The 23,569-nt window shown below is 40.7% G+C and overlaps 1 protein-coding gene across 16 annotated transcripts in view; it reads left to right on the plus strand.

The window, feature by feature from the left end:
• Positions 1–353: 353 nt before the first annotated feature.
• The window catches only part of LOC309611802 (uncharacterized protein), a 198,837-nt gene continuing 175,621 nt past the window's right edge, over positions 354–23,569 (plus strand). For 9 of the 16 annotated variants that reach the window (XR_014234745.1, XR_014234746.1, XR_014234747.1 and 6 more), the window contains exons 1-3: positions 3,022–7,684; positions 7,842–7,888; positions 8,598–8,681. The gene's annotated coding sequence lies outside the window, so the exon portion shown is untranslated. The other 7 variants (XR_014234741.1, XR_014234739.1, XR_014234743.1 and 4 more) reach the window with 7 other exon arrangements.

Here is a 23,569-nt window from a genome sequence, read left to right on the forward strand (position 1 = left end):
GTCGGATATTTGTGGGCTGAATCTCCTTCAGTCCCATTCCCATTTCTGGTTGCACAGAGGCCCTACTTCCTGTGTATGACACAGAGCCATAGGATTGCGGGCAGGAGCCAAGTTCTCCATACAGTAAAGACCCCAGTGTGCCTTGGTTATAGTAATATACCTGGCTTCCTTCCTGGTAGGTAAGTGACAGGCGGCTCTGCCCCTGATTTGGAATCTGAGATGGTGTTCCCTGAGCAAGGCTGGCAGAAAGCGATGGATGTAGAGGGACCATGTTATTGGCGTCTGAAGTTTTATCATACTGGGCTGCCAGAAACATGGAGGAAGCAGCTGTATGCCGGTCAGTGAGTGCCAGAGTAAAGTCTCCGAGTGAAGAAGAATTCTTTTCAGTGCTTGCTGTGATGTCCCACTCAAGAACACCTGGATAGGAAGCAGCTGAAGTGGAGATCTGGCTGTGGTCCGTAACTCCAGGTAACATAGTCGTGCTAGAATGTTGGTAAAGGTAGGCACTACCCATGAGTGTCTGGAAAGGGGTACCAGTAGCCGATGCCGAACTGACGGCAGGGGCAGAGACTCTGGAGAAGTTGCAGACGCTTCGTGTTAGGGAAGTTGCATTGCTACAACAGATTTTTAAGCAACAGAGCAATCCAGCCAAGTTTATATTTTAGAGAGAGAACATCTTCCATGTGGAGGATCAGTTGAAATAGAAGAGATTGTTAGAATTGTAGGGCGGTAGTATTCCAGGCAGGAGATGACGAATGCCAGACACCACCTAGTCACAGACATAGCTTTTGCAGAGATCAGCTACATGTTGTTGTTTTTTATTTACTCTCTCATATAATTTTTTTTAAGTCCTGGACCACAAAATACTGTGGCATCGTTGGAAAAATCTGAGACTCGATTCTAGTCTTTTTTCTGTTTGCCTGCTCTGCAGCTTGGGCTTACGTTCTCAAGCCTTACTTTTTCATTGTGAAATAAGAACGGTGCTACTTAACCCGAGAACTCCCCAGGCACATAGACCCGTGGCGTGTGAGGAGCAGTGAAGGAGAGAAGGAATGGAAGTGCTTTGGGGACCCCAAGAGCCCTTCAGAAACCGTTTGTTCTTTTTAATATTGAGCATTAAAAGTGAAGGCATTCCATTTGTTTCACTCAAAAACAAATTCTGTTCTTCTGATAGCCTGTTTTTTTTTTCCACTCCCTTTTTCTATAGTCAGATCAGTTCCTGATGGGCATTCTCCAGTCCACACTATTGCATCTGATTGGAGGCTATGCAAAATTTCCCAGAGACAATGAATTTTGACTGTATAGTAGTTAATTCTTTATAGTACGTTCCTGCAAAAACACTCTTTTCTTCAGAGTTTTTCCTTTTCAGGATAGTGGTAGTGTTGTGGTAACTAATAAAGGCTACTCTTCAGAAAATTGTATAACTCGTTTTTAGTGTATCTACTTCGCTTACTTAATTCCATATTCCCTGTTTTCTAGACAGACTTCTTGGTGTCCACTGTACCCATGGTTTCAACAGGACTGGCTACCTCATGTGCAGGTGAGTTGCCAACCCCAAGAGGCAGAGCATGTTTAAATTGTTCTGTTTACAATAGTAATGTAAGCTAATGTAAGCTGAATGCAAAAAATGCAGTCAGAGAAGTGTATGAAGTGGAAGGCAATTTTGCCCCCTACTCAGATGTTACCACCAGTAATAATTTAGCACATATTTTTTCAGACGTAAAAAATGCAGATATAAGCATATACAGTGGTCCCTTGGTATCTGCAGGGGGATTGGTTTTAGGACTCCCCATGGATCCGAAAATCCTCGGATGCTCAAGTCCCGTATGTAAAATGGTGTAGTACAGTCGGGCTTCCATATCTGCAGGTTATGGAACCGTTGGATATACAGAACTGACTGTACCTGTGATTTAATGGTATAGTGTTTTAGACATTCTGGTTTATAATTTAATATATGGAGGACATCTTCGTCTGACAATATTTGGAGACCTCATTCTTATTTATTTATTATTCTTTTTTTTCCTCCAAATTTGCTTTATGTAGTTGGATATAAATAAATGAGCACAAACTTAAGCAAGATACATGTAACAATTTAATAGAACCTGATACTCTTAATTCTTTCAGTGTTTCTCCAACTCATCATGGGGCTCGTAAGAAAAGTAACCAACATGGATACTACTACAGTTGAATGTCAAATCTTTAAGTGCTTAGGACATACTAAATCCTTGTATAATGCACTTATGAGGAACCCTTCAAGAGACTTGTGTTTTGTATGTAGCAAAAAGTGTTAAGAGTCAAATATTCAACTCAGTATAAAATAATAAGAAACACTTCTGATTTGTTAGGTTGAGATTGCTTCTCCTTTTACTAATGAATGATTGTTTTAGCTGTAATATCACTGAGCTGAACAAATATGTCACCTTGGAGTACATAAGGAAAAATAAACACATGCTAAATGGGTAAAACATTACAACTACATCTTTACTAGACCATCTCTACTAACGCTTCAGAAACTTAGAGATTTAGAGTGTTCTTACGTTAATTGCAAGAAAAATAGAAAGAGAGAAATTCCTTCTTTTTTGAGATCACAGCTGTGAAGTCGTGATTATACAAATTCTTCATTTGTGTGCAAAACATGAAACACATTTCTCTTAATTCTCCCTGCTTAGAATTGTCAGTCAACTAGCAGGACTTTCCTTCCAAGAAACAAGAGACTGAGATGTGTTTTATATAACTTCAATAACCTCAGCACTACAGTAAGAAGACATGCAGTATCCTTTTGCTGTGCTTCAAGACAACAGGGAAGGAGGTCACAGGAAAGAAGAAATCAAAATGGTTACAACTGAGAAACTTTTCTCAGTGTAACCATGGTGCCACTTTCATTTTTACATAAGCATGGTGGCATAATTCAAGCTCAATACATCAGAATTCTTAATATTTAAAATTTACCTTGACTTTTAATTATCACCATGTTAACAACCAAAATAATTTGACGAAACTCATAAGAAAGGGTAATGTTAATAAACCCCACTTTACTAGAGTTAGTTTCTGGACACATTAGCTCATTTTTTTTATAGAAGAGGGACAGTGAATCTCAGTTGGCTTACAAGCTAGGAGATCACTTTGAATTCTGCATTTCTTAACTGCAAACAGATATAGCACTTGTAACAGGTTATAACTGGTTTTCAGCTGGTTTTCAAGCACAGAGCCAGCCCCAACAGTAATAGTACACTATTGAAAAAGACCTAAGGCAATGAATTCCATTTCCAGTGGAAAGAAAGAATCGTATGGTCTTGGACAAACAATTCTGATGGTTTACTTAACAGTCACTTAGTAGTTCTTCCTTGCTCATAGAGCTTTATGACTTTTTTGAGGAGTGAAGCATTCAGCTTGAGTGGATAAATCCTTGTTAGGCTAAGACAATCATTATCATATCCCTCTTTGCCATGAATTGTCTTACGAATGGTCATATCAGTCTGTTTTGGCAAATGAGTAATTAAGGGAAGGCTGTTATTGTGCTTATGAGAATGATATTTTTCTCTGAGAAAAGATAAATAGGCATTAGGAAAATGACCATTTGGGCTCTTTTTCTGCTTCCTCCTTGTTTTGTGAGAATATGATATTTGGTTTTACAGCAGCCATCTTGTGACCCTGAGATGATCATATGCCAATAATGACAAATGGTAGATTAGAAAGAACCAGCAAAGACAGAAAACAGCAACATCAATAGTAACAACAATCACAGCAAAAGAACAATGGGACCTTAACTTGTGGAGTTCCTATAAAGTAAAAAATATAAGTGCTCTATGTTTATTCTAAAACAAAAAAAGAACTATGCAAACCAGCTTAAAACTCCTTTTTTTGTGCCAGTGTTCTAAAATGTGGCTTTTCATAAAACCTTGACCCAAATGCCAGCAACTTCAGAAAAGAATTTGGGTAGGGGGAAGAAGAAAGTTATCTCACTTAGGAAAAACAACCACTATCTTTATCCTAATCTTTGGCACACAGTTGAAACATATATAGCTGCTGTAACACTTTACACAATTCCTATGTACTGGAGGAATAACAAGATCTAAATAACAATTATATTTTTCAACACTGGGTGAAGGCTTTACATAAAAATACCATCCTCCTTTTTCCCCCTAAATTTCTAAAATATCACGTGCTTTTCCCCAACATCTGCAGCCGTTCAGGAATTTTTAGGAAACTTTCATGCATGATCTTAATTCCTAATCCCTGGCTCTTTGGGCTCAACCACAAAAGATCAAAACCACCAAAAATGATGGTTCACTTGAAGTCAGGTGAGAGACACTGGCTCAGTTAGTCTCGTAGGACAAAAGCAGTGCTGCATCAACTGTCTCCATGCAGGAGGGGCACGTGAAGGATCTCATCAGCCAGTCATCTGTACAGCCCAGGTGATCTGCATACACAGCAGAAATCAAATTGGGTTCTCATAAACAAAGTGCATCATACAGATCACACACTCCCCGATCTTTTTTTTAAATATTTGTTTTATTTTATTTATTCATTTATTTGGTTGCGCCGGGTCTTAATTGCAGTCGGTGGGCTCCTTAGTTGTGGCATGCAAACTCTTAGTTGCGGCATGCATGTGGGATCTAGTTCCCTGACCGGGGAACGAACCCGGGCCCCCTGCGTTGGGAGTGTGGAGTCTTTAGCCGCTGCACCACCAGGGAAGTCCCCCGGATCCTTTTTTCTGATCCATTTCTTCCAGGGTCATAAACTCCTTCAGGCTGATGCTGTATGAGGCCTATTCTTTGAGCTATCCTAATTTGCTCCTCTCAGCTGAGGTGCTAGGCGAGTCTGACTAGGTGTTGGATGAGAGACCAAAACTGGAACTTGATCCAGATATGGCAGCAGCAGCTCCTGATCCAGCTCCGTCCCCTTGCCAAAGCTAGCCCAGTCGGATTGAGACTTGTGAGGCAGGGAGATGTCATCCGAAGTGGGGGACTTAAGGCAGTTCCCCATCTTCCGGGGCTTGAGTGTGTGATCTGTGTGCTGTTTTGACAGTCTCCCAACCTCATTCTTTTTTTTTTTTTTTTTTTTTTTTTAATTAGTTTATTTATTTATTTATTTTTGAATTTAAAAAATTTATTTATTTTTTATACAGCAGGTTCTTATTAGTTATCTATTTTATACATATTAGTGTATATATGTCAATCCCAATCTCCCAATTCATCTCACCACCACCGACCCCCGCCCTGCCCCGCTTTCCCCCCTTGATGTCCATACGTTTGTTCTCTACATCTGTGTCTCTATTTCTGCCTTGCAAACCGGTTCTTCTGTACCACTTTTCTAGATTCCACATATATGCATTAATATATAATATTTGTTTTTCTCTTTCTGACTGACTTCACTCTGTATGACAGTCTCGAGGTCCATCCACGTCTCTACAAATGACCCAAGTTCGTTCTTTTTTATCGCTGAGTAATATTCCATTGTATATGCGTACCACATCTTCTTTGTCCGTGCACCTGTCGATGGGCGTTTAGGTTGCTTCCGTGACCTAGCTATTGTGAATAGTGCTGCAGTGAACATTGGGGTGCATATGTCTTTTTGAATTATGGTTTTCTCTGGGTATATGCCCAGTAGTGGGATTACTGGGTCATATGGTAATTCTATTTTTAGTTTTTAAGGAACCTGCATACTGTTCTCCATAGTGGCTGTATCAGTTTACATTCCCACCAGCAGTGCAAGAGGGTTCCCTTTCCTCACATCCTCTCCAGCATTTGCTGTTTGTAGATTTTCTGATGATGCCCATTCTAAGCGGTGTGAGGTGATACCTCATTGTAGTTTTGATTTGCATTTCTTTAATAATTAGTGATGTTGAGCAGCTTTTCGTGTGCTTCTTGGCCATCTGTATGTCTTCTTTGGAGAAATGTCTATTTAGGTCTTCTGCCCATTTTTTGATTGGGTTGTTTGTGTTTTTAATAGTGAGCTGCATGACCTATTGATATATTTTGGAGATTAATCCTTTGTTGATCGGTTTATTTTTTTTTTTAAGGCTGCATTGTTCCTTTGCTTACTGATGAACATGTACAAGTCAGAAGTTTTTGATATTATAAAACATCAAAGTAATGAACATTCCTGTGTGAACATCTTTGAATATATATGCTTTGTCTCAGTTAACTTCACTCAGAATGGGACTTCTGCATCAAGGAGTTTATGCCCTTATGCTTTTTGTGGGTGTTGCTACACTGTACCAATGTATGGTTGTTCATGCAGGAAATACGTATTGAGCATCTGTTATGTTTAAGCACTGTGCTGGGTGCTAGCAAAAAGACTTGAGAAATTTTGTGAGTGAGGAGACTTGACCTGCCTGCCCTTTGTGAATTCTAGCAGTCCAGAGAGGGAATAGCTATTCAAGAATCACACTCTGCATGTAGAATTACAACTCTGACAGGTGCCAAGGAGAGGGACATGGTACCATGAGAGCATATTTTAGGGAGGATTTGATCTCATCATGGAGATTAGAGAAGGTTTAGGGATGTTTCAGCTGATATCTGAAGGATGAGTAGGTATTAACCAGATAGGGACGTTGGGGAGAGATTTCTGAGCATAAGGAATAGCAAAAGACCCTCTAAGAGGAAAGCATATGCTGTGTTGGAGGAACTGGCCAGGAAGGTGGGGCCGTTGGGGGAGCATGTCATTATAATGGAGCTGCAAGTGTGGGTAGGAGCTCGATCGTGCAGGCTTATGTTTAAGGTTTCAGACTTGAAGAGTAATAGAAAACCATTGAACTATTTTTGTTGAAGGTGAGTGTGTGGAACATACCCAATTGCATTTTCAACCTATCGTTTTGCTACCGAGTGGAGAATACACTGCAGGGAGAAAGAGTGGAAGCGAGGAAGCAAGTTAGGAGACTTGTGTAGAAATTGGGCATAATGGTGGCTTGGACCAGGGTATGGTGGTCATTTTGGTGGAAAGATGTGGACAGATTCTAGAGGTATGTAGGCAGTATCATTGTCAGCACTGGTGGTGGGTTGAGGATGAGGGTGAGGGAGAAATAGCTGTCAGTGATGGTGATTCCTAAGTTTCTGGCTCCTGTGGTTGGTTAGATAGGGTTTTTTAGATATGATGTTAATATTTGTCCTAATTTGTCTTTTGTTATTTGTTGGTTCTTGATGAATACTCTTGTCATATTAAGTCTCCTGTTTTTAGTGTACAAAGCATTTTGACCGAAACTGACCGTTGTATGTTATCAGATAACTTTTTAACATCTGCCAGTTTGGTCCTGTATTTTATTCTCTTTCATTTATTGATTAAATTGTTGTATTAATGTAAATAACTATATTAATAGATTTTCTAAAGTTGCGTTATCCTTGCATCCTTGGTCCTTGGAATAAAGCCTGTTTTGTTTTTTTTTTTTTTTTTTTTTTGGCTGTGTTGGGTCTTTGTTTCTATGCGAGCGCTTTCCCTAGTTGCGGCAAGCGGGGGCCACTGTTCATCGCGGTGGGCGGGCCTCTCACTATCGCGGCCTCTCTTGTTGCAGAGCACGGGCTCCAGACGCGCAGGCTCAGTAGTTGTGGCTCACGGACCCAGTCGCTCCGGGGCATGTGCGATCTTCCCAGACCAGAGCTCGAATCCGTGTCCCGTGCATTGGCAGGCAGATTCTCAACACTGCGCCACCAGGGAAACTCCGGAATAAAGCCTTTTTGTAGTCATGGTATGTATCATGCTTTAATAATTATTGATTAGATATGCTGATATTTTCTTAGGATTTTTCTATCTGTATTTGTAAAGCACAATTGGACCTTTTTTTGCAAAAACTTGATTTTCTTTCCTTTTTATTTACAAATGACTCGAATTTTGTTGTTTTGTAGATATTTGATTGATGTAGAAGGCATGTGGCCAGATGATGCAATTGAATGTAAGTATAAGGGTTGTCACTACTTTTCCCTTGTTATAAAATTTGAAGGGAGAAATGTAAGGGAATTTCTCAAATTTTGGAAAAATAGAAAAGTCTGTAATTCATTTGTTCTGACATACGATAACCTTTTACCAAAAGTTTATAAAGGGATGTATCTGGAAATAGCAAGATATAATAGCCTGAATAATTAGTCAGTGGATTTCAGCATTTTTTTTTCTTTTTTAAATTTATTTAATTAATTAATTTACTTTTGATATTATATCCACTGCCCCACCAAGGAAGTCCCTTTTTCTTCCTTCCTTCTTTCCTTCCTCCCTTCCTTCCTTCCTTCCTTTAAAGCTCCAAGTCATTTAAAATACATGACTTCTTACTAAAAATCTCCAGTTCATAGAACCAAGGGGTTTATAACTTCTCCTTTAAAAGTGATATTCCTGGGACTTCCCTGGTGGTCCAGTGGTGAAGACTCTGCGCTTCCAATGCAGCAGGCGTGGGTTCAACCCCTGGTTGGGGAGCTAAGATCCCACATGCTGCGCAGCCAAAGAACTTTTTTTCAAAAGTTATATTCCTGTATTATTGACTTTAGTGGTTTAGATTTTTTTTTTAATGTTTAGAGGATTTCAGTTTCTTTACCAGGAACAAACAAAACGTAATGTAAAACTAGTTTTGCAGAAACGATTTCCATCATTCTCTTCTTCCCTTTCTCCTGCAGACTGGTGTTTTATCTTTACAAGTTCTCCGTCATTCCATAAGAAAGCTGCTCGTCTTCTGGTTTCATAAGAGATGGTGAACAGTGGTAAAATATCCAGTTGACCGAAATTTCTAGAGTACACTTCAGGGAGCGAATGATGGGGTGGAATGTTGGGGCAGAGTGAGAGATACAGATTCTGGTGAGACTGAGAGTCATGCACAAAAATTACTGGGCTGTGGTGAAGGGAGAACAAAACTAAATCAGGTTCCTGCTGGTGGACAGGAAGCCAAGATGAAGAAGAATGGTGCGTAGCTGGGCAGTGTAATTAGGCCCCTAAGTGCTGTGTCTCCTGATAGTAATTATGAACAGAAACCAAATAATAGTTACTAATAACATGGAGGTGACCAATCCTTGAGAGCTGAGGCAGAGAGAAGGAAAGATGGCATTATGCCTTGTCTCTGGTGCCTTGAGTTTCCCAGGCTGGTTTGTGACCAATCTTGGGTGAAATCATAACTAAGTCATTTCTGCTAAGGTGATCAGCTTTCGTGGGGTCCTTTCTCTGCACTCTGTCCAATGGTAAAGCCCACTGGTTTATGCCTCCTGGAAAACAGTTATTCCAAAGCAGTATAAGTGAAGCATTGATGAAACAGCCATGAAGAACATGTTTCCACATGGCCTCGCACCACCTTTTCAAAGTGCTGTAAAACTTTTTTCATCCAAAAATCAGTAACAGAAAAGGATTGGGATCAAATCCCGTACAGAGGTAGTGTAAGAAAAAAGAGAATAAGGAGCAGAATAGCATGTCTTCAGACAATAAAATCAAGTTGGAAAAGACAGGTCCACAAAACAGATCAAAACTGTAACCTATTATTTCAAAGTGGGCTAAAAGATGTTAGGAAAAACAATGCGAAAGATGAAAGAACATGGATCGAGGAGGGAATGGGAAGTTATTGTTTAGTGGCTATAGAGTCTCTGTTTGGGATGGTGGAAAAGTTCTGGAAATGGTAAATGCTGATAAATGCCACCTATGGGTGTTTGGTTTTAGTTGATCTTCTTCCATGAAAGGGTTTGGAGAGATTCAGAAGCTATGCTGCTGCCTCCATCTTTCTGATGTCCTGCTCAATCTTTTGACATAATTATTTTGAATTTGCACAGTGGTGATGGTTGCACAGCATTGTGAATGTATTTAATGTCACTGAATTGTATACTTGAAAATGGTTGAAATAATAAATTTTGTTTTATGTATATTTTACCATAATAAAAAAAAGATGAAAGAACAGCATAAACCAGAATTAGGTAAGATGATAGAACTCAAGACAGAATTCAAAATAAAAGAAAAAAGTTTCAGAAATGAGGACTAAATTTAAAATAATACAAGAGTGGGGACTTCCCTGGTTGTCCAGTGGTTAAGAATCCACCTTGCAGTGCAGGGGATGCAGGTTCGGTCCCTGGTTGGGGAACTGAGATCCCACATGCTGCAGGGCAACTAAGCCCGCACGCCGCAACTACTGAGCCCACGTACTCTGGAGCCCACGCGCCACAACTGGAGAGCCCACGAGCCGCAAGGAAGAGCCCACGCACTGCAACAAAGAGCCCACGTGCTGCAACTAATACCCGACACCTCCAAAAATAAATAAGTTAATTAATTAAATAAATTAAATAAAATAATACGAGTGAATGAACATAATGGATAATGCCTTAAGAGAAACAAACAAGAAGAGGAAAAAATTTTTTTAAATCAAAAAGAAGATAAAAAGAATTTTAGAGAAATGGCAAACATAACAGATAGGCAAGAAAGAGTCAGGACAGCTCTGAAAAGAGAAATATAAATACGTATAAGGGGCTTTCCTGGTGGTGCAGTGGTTAAAAATCCTCCTGCCAATGCAGGGGATATGGGTTCGATCCCTGGCCCAGGAAGATCCCACATGCCATGGAGAAGCTAAGCCCGTGAGACACAACTACTGAGCCTGTGTGCCACAACTACTGAAGCCCACGCGCCTAGAGCCCGTGCTCGGCAACACGAGGAGCCACCGCAATGAGAAGCCCGCTTGCCGCAACTAGAGAAAGCCTGCGCACAGCAACAAAGACCCAAAGCAGCCAAAAATAAATAAATAAATACATTAAAATATATATATATATATATATATATATATATATACGTATAAGAATCTGTTATACCATAAAAGTGACATTTCAAATCAGTGGGACAGATTAGTCAATAAGTTGTGATACATAAATGTTGGGGTATAAATATTTCTCTGGAAGGATCCACAGCACGGCCAAAGCAGATGTCTCTGAGGAGGGAAATGTGTGGCTGGGGAACGTGGGGAAAAGGGTCACTTTTCATTGAATACCCTTGTGTACCTTTTCTAGTGTTCTGTCATGTGAATCTATTACCTCTGAAGTTTGCCTGAGTTCAAACCCCAGTTCCCCCAATTGCTAGCTCTTAATCTAGGGCAAACTCTTCACACTCTCCAAGCCTCTTAATCTGTGAAGTAAGGTCAGTAACTCAGCCTGGTGCTGCCTGGCACAGAATAAACTCTCAAAAAATGGACATTATTAGTGAAAAAAACCCAAATGCCCATCAGTGGATGAATGGATTTTTTAAATGTGGTGGATATGTGAAATATTATACAGCCATAAAAAGGAATGAAGTACTAACACATGCTACAACATGGACGAACTTGAAAACATTATGCTAAGTGAAAGAAGCCAGAGACAGCGGTCACATTTGTATTATTTCATGAAATGTCCAGAAAAGGCAAAACCATAGCAACAGAAAGCAAATTAATGGTTGCCAGGGCTGAAGGAAGAGGGGATGAAGAGTGCCTGCTGATGCTTAAGGGGGCTTCTTTTTGGGGTGATGAAAACGTAATGGGTTAGATGCCGGTGATGGTTGCATAGGCTTGTGGATGTACTAAATGACACTGAATTTGCAGTTTCAGAAGGTGAATTTTATGGCATGTGAATGACATCTCAAAAAAATAATTTTGAAAATGAAAATTGCCCATTTTCCCATAGTCACTATCCACTGTCTCCATCTCTCCCTTCTCCCCACTGCATTCCTTTTCACGCCCAGCCCTGCCGCTCTCTCCCATCGTCACTCCCTCGAGCTGCCCCACGAGGCCTCCCAGGGAGCCTCTGAACCCCTGGGCGCCTGCGTCCTGTGGCTGTTGGAGCTGCTGCCCAGTGCGCATGCCCCCACCACTCTCACCCGTGAGAGTGGACGCTTCCGTCGGATTTTTTCTCATGCGTTTCAGTAGATGGTGATGTTTACAAAAGGCGGCACGTGCCCTGCCCAATGGAGGAAGCCCCTCAAGTTAATATTTAGGCGCGTGCAGAAGTTTGATCTCGTCCACCAGTAACCTCAGGATGCTGTGCTCTGAAAGCCAGGTTGGCCGCCTACGGGCATCTGCAAATACAGAGGACTTCAGAGGCATTTGGGCCTCAAATTGAGTCCTTGTACCTCCACATGGGATGTGACCTCAGCCCTTTGCTGCACCTCTGTAAGTGAAGTGGCACAGGAATACCGGCCTTGCCTGTCTTTGCCAAGGTTAACTGAAGAGCGCATTCGCTCCCCGCGTGCTTAGGTGTTGAGTACATCGTGATTTACATACCAGGCCCTATTCGTGGGCCTCCTGATGCAGCAGTTCCCTTGGCTCTGCCCCTGTCGTCAGCTGCCCCTAGGATAACTCTGAGCCCTAGCCACTTCTCTGGTAGATTTCCCTATTCCCCCACTATAGTCACACCTGAATAAGGCAACTCAGACCTTTCAGAGATGTGTCCTGAACCTCTTGTTTTCTGAAATACCTATCTGGTGGTTGTGAGACTTAAGGCCAGCGTCCCCGAGAGACTTTTTCTATTTCTCCTAGTAAACCTAGACTCATCTTCTGTCACCTTCAACTCTACTCCAATTGTGTTCTTTCAACCCAGACCTCTGACCCTGCTTTTTACTTCTGCCATTTCATCCTCGCTCCTGCTTCCTTTCCTAAATCCATACGTCTCTTTTGGCCTTCCTAGCCCTGGGCCAAGTTCCTTCCTCTTTGCTCAGTTTTTACCCCTTTCCTTCATTCTCCCATCCAACTTTCAGTCCTTCCTTTCTCACGCCCCAGTTAGCAGCATCTCAAAATTCTTAAGGTTTATTACTCATCTATTAATTGTATTCCATTTACTTATTCAGTTCTATACCTATCTTACCTATGTATGGAAGAACAGCTGGTAGCCAAGGTGGCACCAAGAATCCTAGCAGCTCTCACTTGACGTATCCGTAGTAGACAGCAATTTCCATTTCTTTTTCCCTCTCAGTGAAAAATTGCAGCTTCCCCGAAGAGGTGTATCTGGCAGCATTCTCCCGTTGTTGTTGAGCCCGCCTCTTCATGGCCTCTCGCTCTGGCCTCTGCTCTTGTTCGATGGGCTTTGACATGACTGGCTCAGGCACGTTGGGTTCCCTCCATGGAACTCGTTGCTTGCTGAAGTCTTGGCATAGAAGTTGGGTTTGGAGCTTGGATGGGGACTGGCGCTTAGTCACAGCAGGGGGAACAGGCTTCCCGCTGGAGAGAAGCGCCAGATGAAGTTTTGTAGGGTGCAGGCCTAAGAGCAGCAGACTGAGGGGACACGAGGCTGGGTATGGTTGGTCCAAGCCGGTTGGGTTGGGTTGGTCACAGTTGGCTGAGCTGGTTTGGCGGGACCTGGCAGAGAGGCAGGAACTGGCTGGGATGAATTGACTGCAGCAGGTTGAGCTGAGTCAGTAGAACCAGGCTGGGCACGGTAAGCCCCAGCAGGCCAATGTGAGGCCAGAGACTGTGGCCTCCGAGGAGCGGGTCGAGCTTGAGGCTTGTCCCAGGCAGAAAAAGGCAGAGGTATCAACTTGACCTTCCCAGGAGGAGGCCGCTCATACTGGGATGAGGATAGACACTCTGTTTCAGCACTGCTGACTGGTTTCTGGGCTTCGACTTGAGTTTTCTCAGCACTCTTACCCTCATGTGGGGTATGCCGCCATGGCTGGATGGCTGGGGGTCTTTGGGGTTGCTTGAATTTCCCAAGAGCCGACAGGAAGAGAGCCCAGTTTTCTTATCATCCTTCTTCCCCAGCGCATGAAGAACCTTCACAGACTCCAGCATGCGCATGCCTAGGGAGGTTCGAGGCTTTTTAAAGCTCAGTTTGGTGTTTTTTTCGCTTCGTCTCGGGAATTGTTGGCTTCTCTTCTGCCTTGACTTTGTTCCCTGACTGCTTGTTCTCTTCAGCCTTGTTTCTTCCTCTGGTCCTTTTGGTCTTTTCCTGCCCGTGGCTCTTAGTTTTGCTGATCTTTCTGGATGCAGCTTTCTGAGGTTTGCCTTGAGAGTGCTTGGCCGTGTTCACAGGAGCCCTGTCACTGACTGCAGCGTGGCATGTAACCACTTCTCCCCCTAACAGGCACTCTGGATTCTTTGGCTGGATTTTGGCCTTGGGAGCGCCACTGATAGGCTCAGAGGCTTTCTGTTTGTTCTTCCTGGGTTGATCAGAGGGAACCTTTATGACACTTGGCTTTTCCTGCACCTGATTCACCTTAAAGGCTCTGGCATCTTTGGCTTTGATCCCGTTGGGACCTTGGGATTGATCAAGATCTTTCAAAGAACTAAAGAGCTGGGGAAGGTGAATATCCTCCGCCAGTGTAGTAATGTCTGCAAGACCACTGCTGGATTCGATCCCATTTTCGAGTGTCCCTAGGTCCTCACGACTCAGGCTGTTCTTTCCCAGATCAGCATTTTCAGAACCAGGCTGCTCCTCTTGGCTGAGGGGATCGGTGCAGGCCAGCGGCTGGTGAATATCAGGGATTCCTAAAGGGAGTGGTGGAGGATCTTGGTTTTCTTTTGGGATGTGTTAGGCATCCAGAATCTTTGAAAGCTTGGTTTTAATATCATCCACGTTCTTACTCTCTATTTGTCCCTGGCTTGGAGCTGGAGGCAGGGCCAGGAGACGCCTGGCACTCTGGACTGGAGCTGTCACTGAAATGTCCCCAAGTTCAGATGCTGGGTTACTCTCAAATATGTGACTGTTTCTGCTACTGCAGGACTTGGGGAGTTCTTGAGTTTGTGTCACACAAAATGTCTGGCTTGGAGGTTGCAATCCCAGGGAATTTTTCATCACCAGGGATGTCTCCGTCACTACAAAGGAATCAAGGTAAAAGTCCAGTCCCTGGTAAGTGAGATGCTCCCGCTAAACTCCAACACAGCAATCATGTACCGTTCAAGGTACATGATTGCTGTGTTGGTGTTTAGGGGCAGGATGGGCGAGGCATTTCTAGTAACTCTTCTTAAGGATCATGGACAATGCCCTGTGCTACGAGATAAGCGGTGACTGTTGTAGTTCTTACTGGTGATCATTTCATGTCACTGATTCTTGGCTTTCTTTGTATTTCATAGGATTGTTATAAGTCCAATACAAAATGAGTCTTATTTTTAAAAAACTAAAGTGTTTTACAAAGCCTAGCATTCTCATGTAGAGTCTTTCCAATTCTCCCCACTTTCCTGAGAGGCTAAGAACACTTCACACCATGAACTAGGAGAGGGGGTAGAGCCCTTTCTGATGAAATACATCAACAAAGACAGAGTCTTAGCCTGCTTGCTCTCTGGACAGGATCTCGGACCACAAGGTCTTCAATCCTGGTATAAATGAAGGAAGTGAGGACAGTTCAACTGGCACTCTCATAACAAGAGTTCTGAAACACCTTCCAAAGAGACTGTAGCAGTAGATCAGGGAAGGGAATGCTACAGTGTGGTAGTACAGGGGGAATGATCGGCTACAGCAGTGAAAAATGTGGTACCTATTGGTGTGCTCTCGGGGTTCTTGTACATGTAGCATAGATGACCTTTACAGTGTCCCTCCCACCTTCCCACCTGCATTAGGTGTTCTGTTTTTTTTTTTTAATTTGTTTATTTATTTTTTGAACTTATTTATTTTATGTATTAATTTTTTTGGCTGCACTGGGTCTTCATTGCTGTGCACGGGCTTTCTCTAGTTGCGGCTAGCGGGGGCTACTCTTGGTTGCGGTGTGCGGGTTTCTCATTGCAGTGGCTTCTCTTGTTGCGGAGTATGGGCTCTAGGCGCATGGGCTTCAGTAGTTGTGGCTCCCGGGCTCTAGAATGCAGGCTCAGTAGCTGTGGCACATGCGCTTAGTCGCTCCACTGCATCTGGGATCTTCCCTGACCAGGCCTCGAACCCGTGTCCCCTGCCTTGGCAGGCGGATTCTTAACCACGGCGCCACCAGGGAAGCCCTAGGTGTTCTCATATAGAGTCTAAAAACAGAGAGCACTGAGCGAAGGTAGTGCTTATTAAAGGCTCAGGATCTAAATTCTACCTGTCTGTACACCACTTCCCAGCTGTAGATTTGACCCCATTTTTGAATGCTGACCTCATTCTTCAACTTTCTTGCTGTTTGTGGGGCTTGCACTTTGGCATTTTCTTAAAAGCTAAACATAAACTTACCATATGACCCAGCAATTCCAGTCCTGCGTATATATGCAAAAGAAATGAAAACCTATGTCCACAGAAAAACTTTTACAAAAATGTTCATAGCAGCATGATTCACGTTATCCGGAAAAAAAAAAAAAAAATGAAACAATCCAAATGTCCAACAACTGGCAACTGGATAAACAAAATGTGGTAGAGACATACAATGGAATACTAACCAGCAATAAAAAGGAGTACTGGTACACACTATAACAAGGATGAATCTTGAAAACATCATGCTAAGAAGCTAGATGCAAAGACTAGATATTATATAATTCTATTTACATGAAATGTGCAGAAAAGGAAAAAGGCAGATTGGAGGTTGTCTGGGGCTGGGAATGTGGATTGATTGCAAACAGGTATAAGGGACTTTTCTGGGTAACAGAAGTGTTCTAAAACTGGATTGTGGTGATGATTGCACAGCTCTGTAAATTTACTAAAAATAATTGAATTGTATACTTAAAATGGATGTATTTTATGGTATGTAAATTAAACTTCTATAAAGTGTTTTAAAAATCTCTGTAAAGATATGCCAGAACAAGTCACACTGAGTAGCTCTGGAAAGGAAAGATGGGTGCCTGGGAAACGGGAGAGGGAAGACACTGTATCAAATACTCCTTTCTATATTTTTAATTTTGTACCATGTATTGTCAGTTTAAGAAATGAGAATAAACAAAACAAAAACTTACAAAGAAGAGTGTGGCAATAAAGGTTTAATGGCTTTGGTGAGTTCAATAGGAGTAAAACATATGTTAGGCCATAGAAATGTTCTAGCTTACAGAAAGGAAGATGATAAATCCTCTGTCACCATCTGAAGCACAACATGCTTAGTTCAAAGGGACATGCTTAAAAACAGGATGTCAACAAATAGACCCAGAAGCTGTCAACTTAGGAAAGGGGAGTAGAAAGGATGACCTGTGAGAAACGGTTCAAAGAGTGAAGACCTGAGGGAAAATACTTCAGGGAAGGAAGTGGGGACCTGAGAGGTAGAAGATTAGGTCTCTTTTGTGCCTTCAGAGAGCAGAACTGGAAGCAGAGCCAGGAAATCTAGTACAGGCAGATTTTGGATCTTTTTAAGTTTTAAAACCTTTGCCAGCTGGAGCCTTAGACAAATGGAACAAGTTGCCAATGAGCGGCAAGTGAGTGGTGGAGCTGTTGAAGCAGAGGCTGGAGCACCCTGTGGAGCAGAGGCAGCGGAAGTGTTGACGGTCCCTTCCGAGAACGAGTCTGAGAACCTCTGGCACTTCCAGAGGACATGGTATGCACCGCTGGGTGTAAAGCACACACGTTTACATCTGATTAAATGAGGGAGGAGCCTTGGTGTGTGTGTTTCTGCTTCTAGTTTCAATCTTTCTGATTAAGTTCATTCCTGCCTATAAAACGGTAAACATTTAAAAATAGAAAATAGTCTAAAAATAAATTCTTTCTCAACAAAATGTATCTAGTTAGCCCTCTAGGATGGTGAAAATCAAAAGGACAGACGCCAACAAGTGTTTTCAAGGATGTGGAGAAATGGGAACCTTCATACATTGCTGCTAGGAATGCAAAATGGTAACAATACTTTGCATAACAGTCTGGTAGTTCCCCAAATGGTTAAATATAGAGTTAACTGTATTATCCAGAGTATATCCATTCATCGGCATATGCCCAAAAGAAATGTAAAATACGTCCACACAAAAACTTGTACATGGATGTTCACAGCAGCTTTGTTAATAGTAGCCAAGCAGTGGAAGAAATGCAAATGTCCAGTAACTGATGAATAGATAAGTGAAATATGTGCATTCATACAGTGGAATATGATTTGGCCATAAAAAGGAATGAATACATGCTACAGTGTAGATGAACTCTGAAAATATTAAGTGAAAGAAGCCAGTCACAAAAGATCACATGTTGTATGATTCCATTTACATGAAATGTCCAGAATAATGAAATCTATAGAGACAGAAAGCAGATTAGTAACCACAGCCGGGGCAGGGGCTGGGGCAGGGGTGGGAGATTGGGAGAAATGAGTGACTGCTAATGTACATAGGGTGTTTATGGTAGGTGTTGAAAATGTCTTAAAATTAAACTGGGGTGATGGTTGCACAGCTCGGTGAATACACTGAAACACACTTAACTGTACGCTTTAAATAGGTGACTTTTATGGTATGTTAAGGATCTCAAGAAAGCTATAACAATGTGTTTATTCATGTACGCAAACTAAAATACATGTCGATTATGAAGCCTTATTTGGAGAAAAAAGCTTCTCGGGCTCTCTGTTCTTACATCTTCTGTTACTGAATCAGGGGTACAAGAACAATGGAAGGTGACCAACAGCGTCATTTCCATTTAACAGTGGACAGTCCCAACAAAAATGTGGGCGCTGGGTATTGTACGTTTGGTGCAGTGCTACACACACTACGGCTAGCACTAAGTGCAAACCGTCAGAACCGTGCCGTCACGCTAATTTGACTTCCACAGATTCAATCAATAACCACAATTCACAGGTCTGCACTGTGTGTGACAATTTGTGCTGAGGACCCACCATGGGATAGAACATAGAACTGTTGCTGAATTCATTTACAGATGCCGTCGGTAAACCACAACAATCCACTTTCCTTAGTCCGTGGGAGAGTCTCAGGCATTTCCTCTAATGATCTCATCATCCCTTAGCGCCTGGATGTGAATCAACCCACTCTGTTCTCTGCAACTGGGCTTACGCATAAAGATTGAAGTGACTACAAGTCAACTCACATTATCAGCTACCATGATTTAAGCTTTCTGTTGCAGAGAGTCTTGAAAGGAGATACACACTGGCTGGCTTCTTCTGTTATAATTTCTATTATTGTGAGAGTAAACTCACCTGTTAATGCCTTATTACAACTGGGGAAAAAGTAACTGCCACCATCTCAGAGATGTTTCAGGCTTTTTGTAGTACTTTTTAGTTTAATTAAAATCTAGGTGAAATTCATTCCCGTGTTCATTGATCAGACAAACCATCATAGAGACCCAGGGGGGGAAAAAGAAAAGCTTTTCAATTAAATAATGACTTTTTAGGTGGAAACTGAACTTAGGAAAACATCTCTAATATAGGAAAAAGGCTGTATTTTCTTACATCACCTTATACAGCTATTCTTCATGTATGAAGATTGTTATTGCTGACCTTCTGCCGGCAAGGTGCCTGCTGAAAGATGCTTTTCTTTCAGAAAAATGGGTTTATGCTCATTTATTTATAACCACTAAAGTTTAGGACCAGAGATACACATTGATAAGACAGAGTCAAAATTAGAAATACAGTCGATGGCACCAAAAGACAGTCTTTTCTTGTGAAAAGTTTTTAGATATGCACCGTTCAAACTGGCAACTGGCGTTTCAGTACGAAAACGTACTAGCTCGTCTGCCCCCAAAATAACATTTTGACGTAGATTTAATTCTGAAAGGCAAGATTAGAACTTCTAAAAGCAGGAACTAAGGTGATAACTGTCTAGTAGTCACCATCAGAAAATCAGAACTGGTCAATTACTTCTGCAAGTATGGTAGATGATAACTCTAATATATCCTCCCCCTCAAATCAAAAATGCATTGCGCCTGCAGAATGGTCCTCAGAAAATTTCTTTTCATACATGAATGAGTAAAGATTGCAGAGACATAACGAATCTGAATAATGCCAAAATTCCAAGTATGGCCATGAGACTGTAGAGTTAAAATGTAATGGAAGTACTTGTCATTAGAACCGAGGTCAAGAAACTAACAGGATGGTAAGGTTCCCAGATAGTGGCTGGGTTTGGGGTAGAAAAGAAAGAAAATCAAGAGCTAAAGTCCTCAATTAATATACAGGAAAAACTGGAAGGTTAGCAAATGATCATTAAAATCTTGTAGAGGGTGGTAGAGCTAGATGACTTAAGTCCCAAAGGATTTTCTATCAGGTTTGAAAAATTATGGTCTGGAAGTGACCCTCTCACTCTCTTTGCTTCTCTGCATTCTCTGAAATCTTTCCTCTTAGCTTTAGTATTTGTGAGGATTATGATCACCTTTTTTACATGGATGGCTCTAAAATCTTTATTCCACTCATGACATACTCATGAGGTCATACGTAGCTATGTTTTTAGATAGTTTCACTTGGATGTTTTGATCTAACTTCAACTTTAATCAATAAAACTCCTTCATATTTCAGTCAGAATTAGTTTCCTCTTCCAATCTCTCCATTTTGATAAGGTGTTTGCATAGTATTTTAGTTGCTTTGGGTAGAAATTTCAAAAGAACCACGGCTATTAATTACCAAGTCCAAGTGATGAGAGTCCAGCTTAGTTTCTTCTCATAAATTAATTGATGAATATCACTTTCTTATTTAAAAATCTCTGCTGACAATTAGCTAAACATTTGGCAATAAAATTATATCTAGACACACAAAATAAATTCCATGTGGATTAAGTGTTTAAATGCATTGCCCTCCACCCTAAATAAGTATTAAAAAAAAAAAAAAAAAAAGGAGAATACTTTTTTATAATCTTGTGGTTGGGGACATCTTTCTTAGCATGGAAAAAAGAAATAAAGAAGTTGAGTACACAACAATGCTATTACACTATTAATACAATATCAATAATGCTCAAGAATTAATAAGAAAAATTCTTCAGAGAAAAATGGGCAAAGGATATAAGCAGCTAATTCTCAAAACAAGAAATGTAAAGAGCAATCTCTGAAACCTAATATTTAAAAAATGCAATTTAAAGCAATGAGTTTTTTCACACATTAGATTAGCAAATATTAAAAAGACTGATACTACCCATAGTTGGCAAAGGAATGAAGAAACACGTCCTCTCATACTTTTGGTGGGCACATATATTTGTACAAAATTCCCGGAGGGCACATAGTTAGAGGTGGGGAGGTCTACAGATTACTGACAGTCTTTTAAATTTCTATTATTAATGATCTACTTAGGATTTAAAACTTCTTGGTCAACTCTGTTAATTTATATTTTCTTAGAAAATCACCCATCTAATTTCGGTTTTAAAATATATCAGCCTAGGGCTTCCCTGGTGGCGCAGTGGTTGAGAATCTGCCTGCCAATGCAGGGGACACGGGTTCGAGCCCTGGTCTGGGAGGATCCCACATGCCGCGGAGCAACTAGGCCCGTGAGCCACAACTACTGAGCCTGCGCGTCTGGAGCCTGTGCCCCGCAACAAGAGAGGCCGCGACAGTGAAAACCCCGCGCACCGCGATGAAGAGTGGCCCCCGCTTGCCACAACTAGAGAAAGCCCTCGCGTAGAAACGAAGACCCAACACAGCCAAAAAAATAAAATAAATAAATAAATAAAATCCAGCCATTCATATTAAAAAAAAAAAAAAAGGAAAAAAAAATATATATATCAGCTTAAAGTTGCATACAGTAATCTTTTTAAAAAAAACACTTCTTTGACTGTGGTTATACCCTTCCATACTATTAGTGTTGATCCTTTTCTCATGGTCAGAATAACCAGAGATTTGGTCTATTTTTTTTTTGAAAGAACCAGATCTTGGTTATATCGATCAATTCTGGGGACTGATTTATAGAATGCTTATTTCAATTGTTTCCTAGTTGAGTTTGTTGAACTAAAATATCATTGAAGGCTATACATTTTCCTCTCAATATAGATTTAGTCACATCCCGTAAGTTTTGGATATGTGCTTTTACTGTCATTAATGAAAAAAATTCTATAATCTCAATTTTTAGTTCTCCTGTAGCCCAAAAGCTTAGACTGTTTTAAAATGTTTATTTAAGGAAAAAGTTATAGTTGTTAAATTCCAACCTTATTGTACTGTGGTTAGAGAATATAAGCTTAGTTAGAAATGTTCTACTTTGCGGATTTATCAACATTTTGCCTAAATGTACAGTTAATTTTTGTAAATATTCCGTGGGCATTTGGAACAACTGTGGCTGCTGTGTTTTGGGAATAAAGTTTTCTATAGATACTTTAAATCAAACTTCTTAATATTGCTATTAAAATCTTCCATATCTTTTATCTGTTATATGTCAAAATCTGATAAAAACAATGAAAATATCCCATTCTTGTACTTTTGTCACGTTGTATATTGTAATTATGTCTGGATGAACATATGAATGCACTCTGGTTGAAAGCACAGCAGTAATTTTGGAAGTCTCTGAAAGACTCTTTCTTCCCTTGGAAATTACAGAGTGGAGATAGGGTAGATTCTCAAGACAAGTAACATTTAATTAGAAATGACCCCAAAACGCTACCTTTCCATGGTATAGAAACTTGTATTTCTAATCCGGAAAAACTATAAATTATTGGCAGAAAGGTGGAAGTATAGGAATTTTCATGCATTGCAGGTAGGAATATAGACTGGAAATTAATTTGGTACTAATGTAGAAAATTAAGTATACATATAGCTTATGATCCAAGATTTCCACTTCTGGGTCTGTGCAACAAAGGTAGTCTCACAAGGTCCATAAGGCAATATGGACAAGGATGTGCACTGCTGGTGTTTTGCCTTGTTGGGAATTGACGGCGACCTGGGTGTCCATTACAGGGCAAGTGCATAGGTAGATTGGTAGATGCACTCCATGGAGTACTATGCAGTGATCAGAAACCTGAATTAGACGTATGTATAGCAATGTGATGAATCTTAAAAATACAAGCTTAGTGAAAATAACAAAAGTAATGACATACCTTTTATATACATTGAAAATACATGACAACACAGAATACATATTTTGTAAGAACTCTTGTAAGCCAAAAGATATTTACATAACAAGGCCAGTTCCGACGGGAGGACAGGAATGAGGATGGGATATGGGAATGAAATTTTAAAAAGAGAGGCCATGAACCTAGGAGTATACTTAACTCAACTCTTGGCAGCTGAAGTTAAAAAAATTTTTTTAACTTTATCTTGGCATAGAAACTGCGTACTAATTCTATGCTTTCGCTCTGCTTCTAGAAGGATTTGTTATGACTAGATTGGAGGTTCAAACAGGTACTTTAGGCAGAAACTAGAACACAATGAAAAGCTTGAGAATTCTCTCTTCCAGCTCATAACTAACGTTTTATGTTTGATCAGTCTGGCTGAGGTCACTTTTTAATTAATGTCACAAAGAAATTTTTATGGTTTCATAGTAGAAAAGATGTGCTTCTTGTTTAAAAAAAAACATGAAAAATTTTTTTTAAAAAAAGTATAATCCCATAATCTTAAAATAATCTGCTAATATTTAATTTTGATCCAGTCATATAAATACATGTAAATATTATATCTTGCTTTTTACCTCTTAGCATATAATGAAATGTATCCTTGGGTTCCAAGATACTGCTTTGGACTGTTGTTTCTCTCCATATATGTGTGATTGTGAAGAGTGATACGAAATTAGCCTGTTTTATAAAAATGTAAGAAACACTGGTAAACATTTAATTAAATATTACTAAAGCTCTCATTTTATTCTCTCATGGAGGTCTCTTTGTTTGGTAGTTAGTTTGTGTTGTTCATTTGCCCCACTGCTGAAAACGTGGGCAACTGGAAATAATGAGAGGTCAAAA

The sequence above is a fragment of the Balaenoptera borealis genome, assembly GCF_965194805.1.
Source record: "Balaenoptera borealis genome assembly, chromosome: 15".
Taxonomy (NCBI): domain Eukaryota; kingdom Metazoa; phylum Chordata; class Mammalia; order Artiodactyla; family Balaenopteridae; genus Balaenoptera; species Balaenoptera borealis.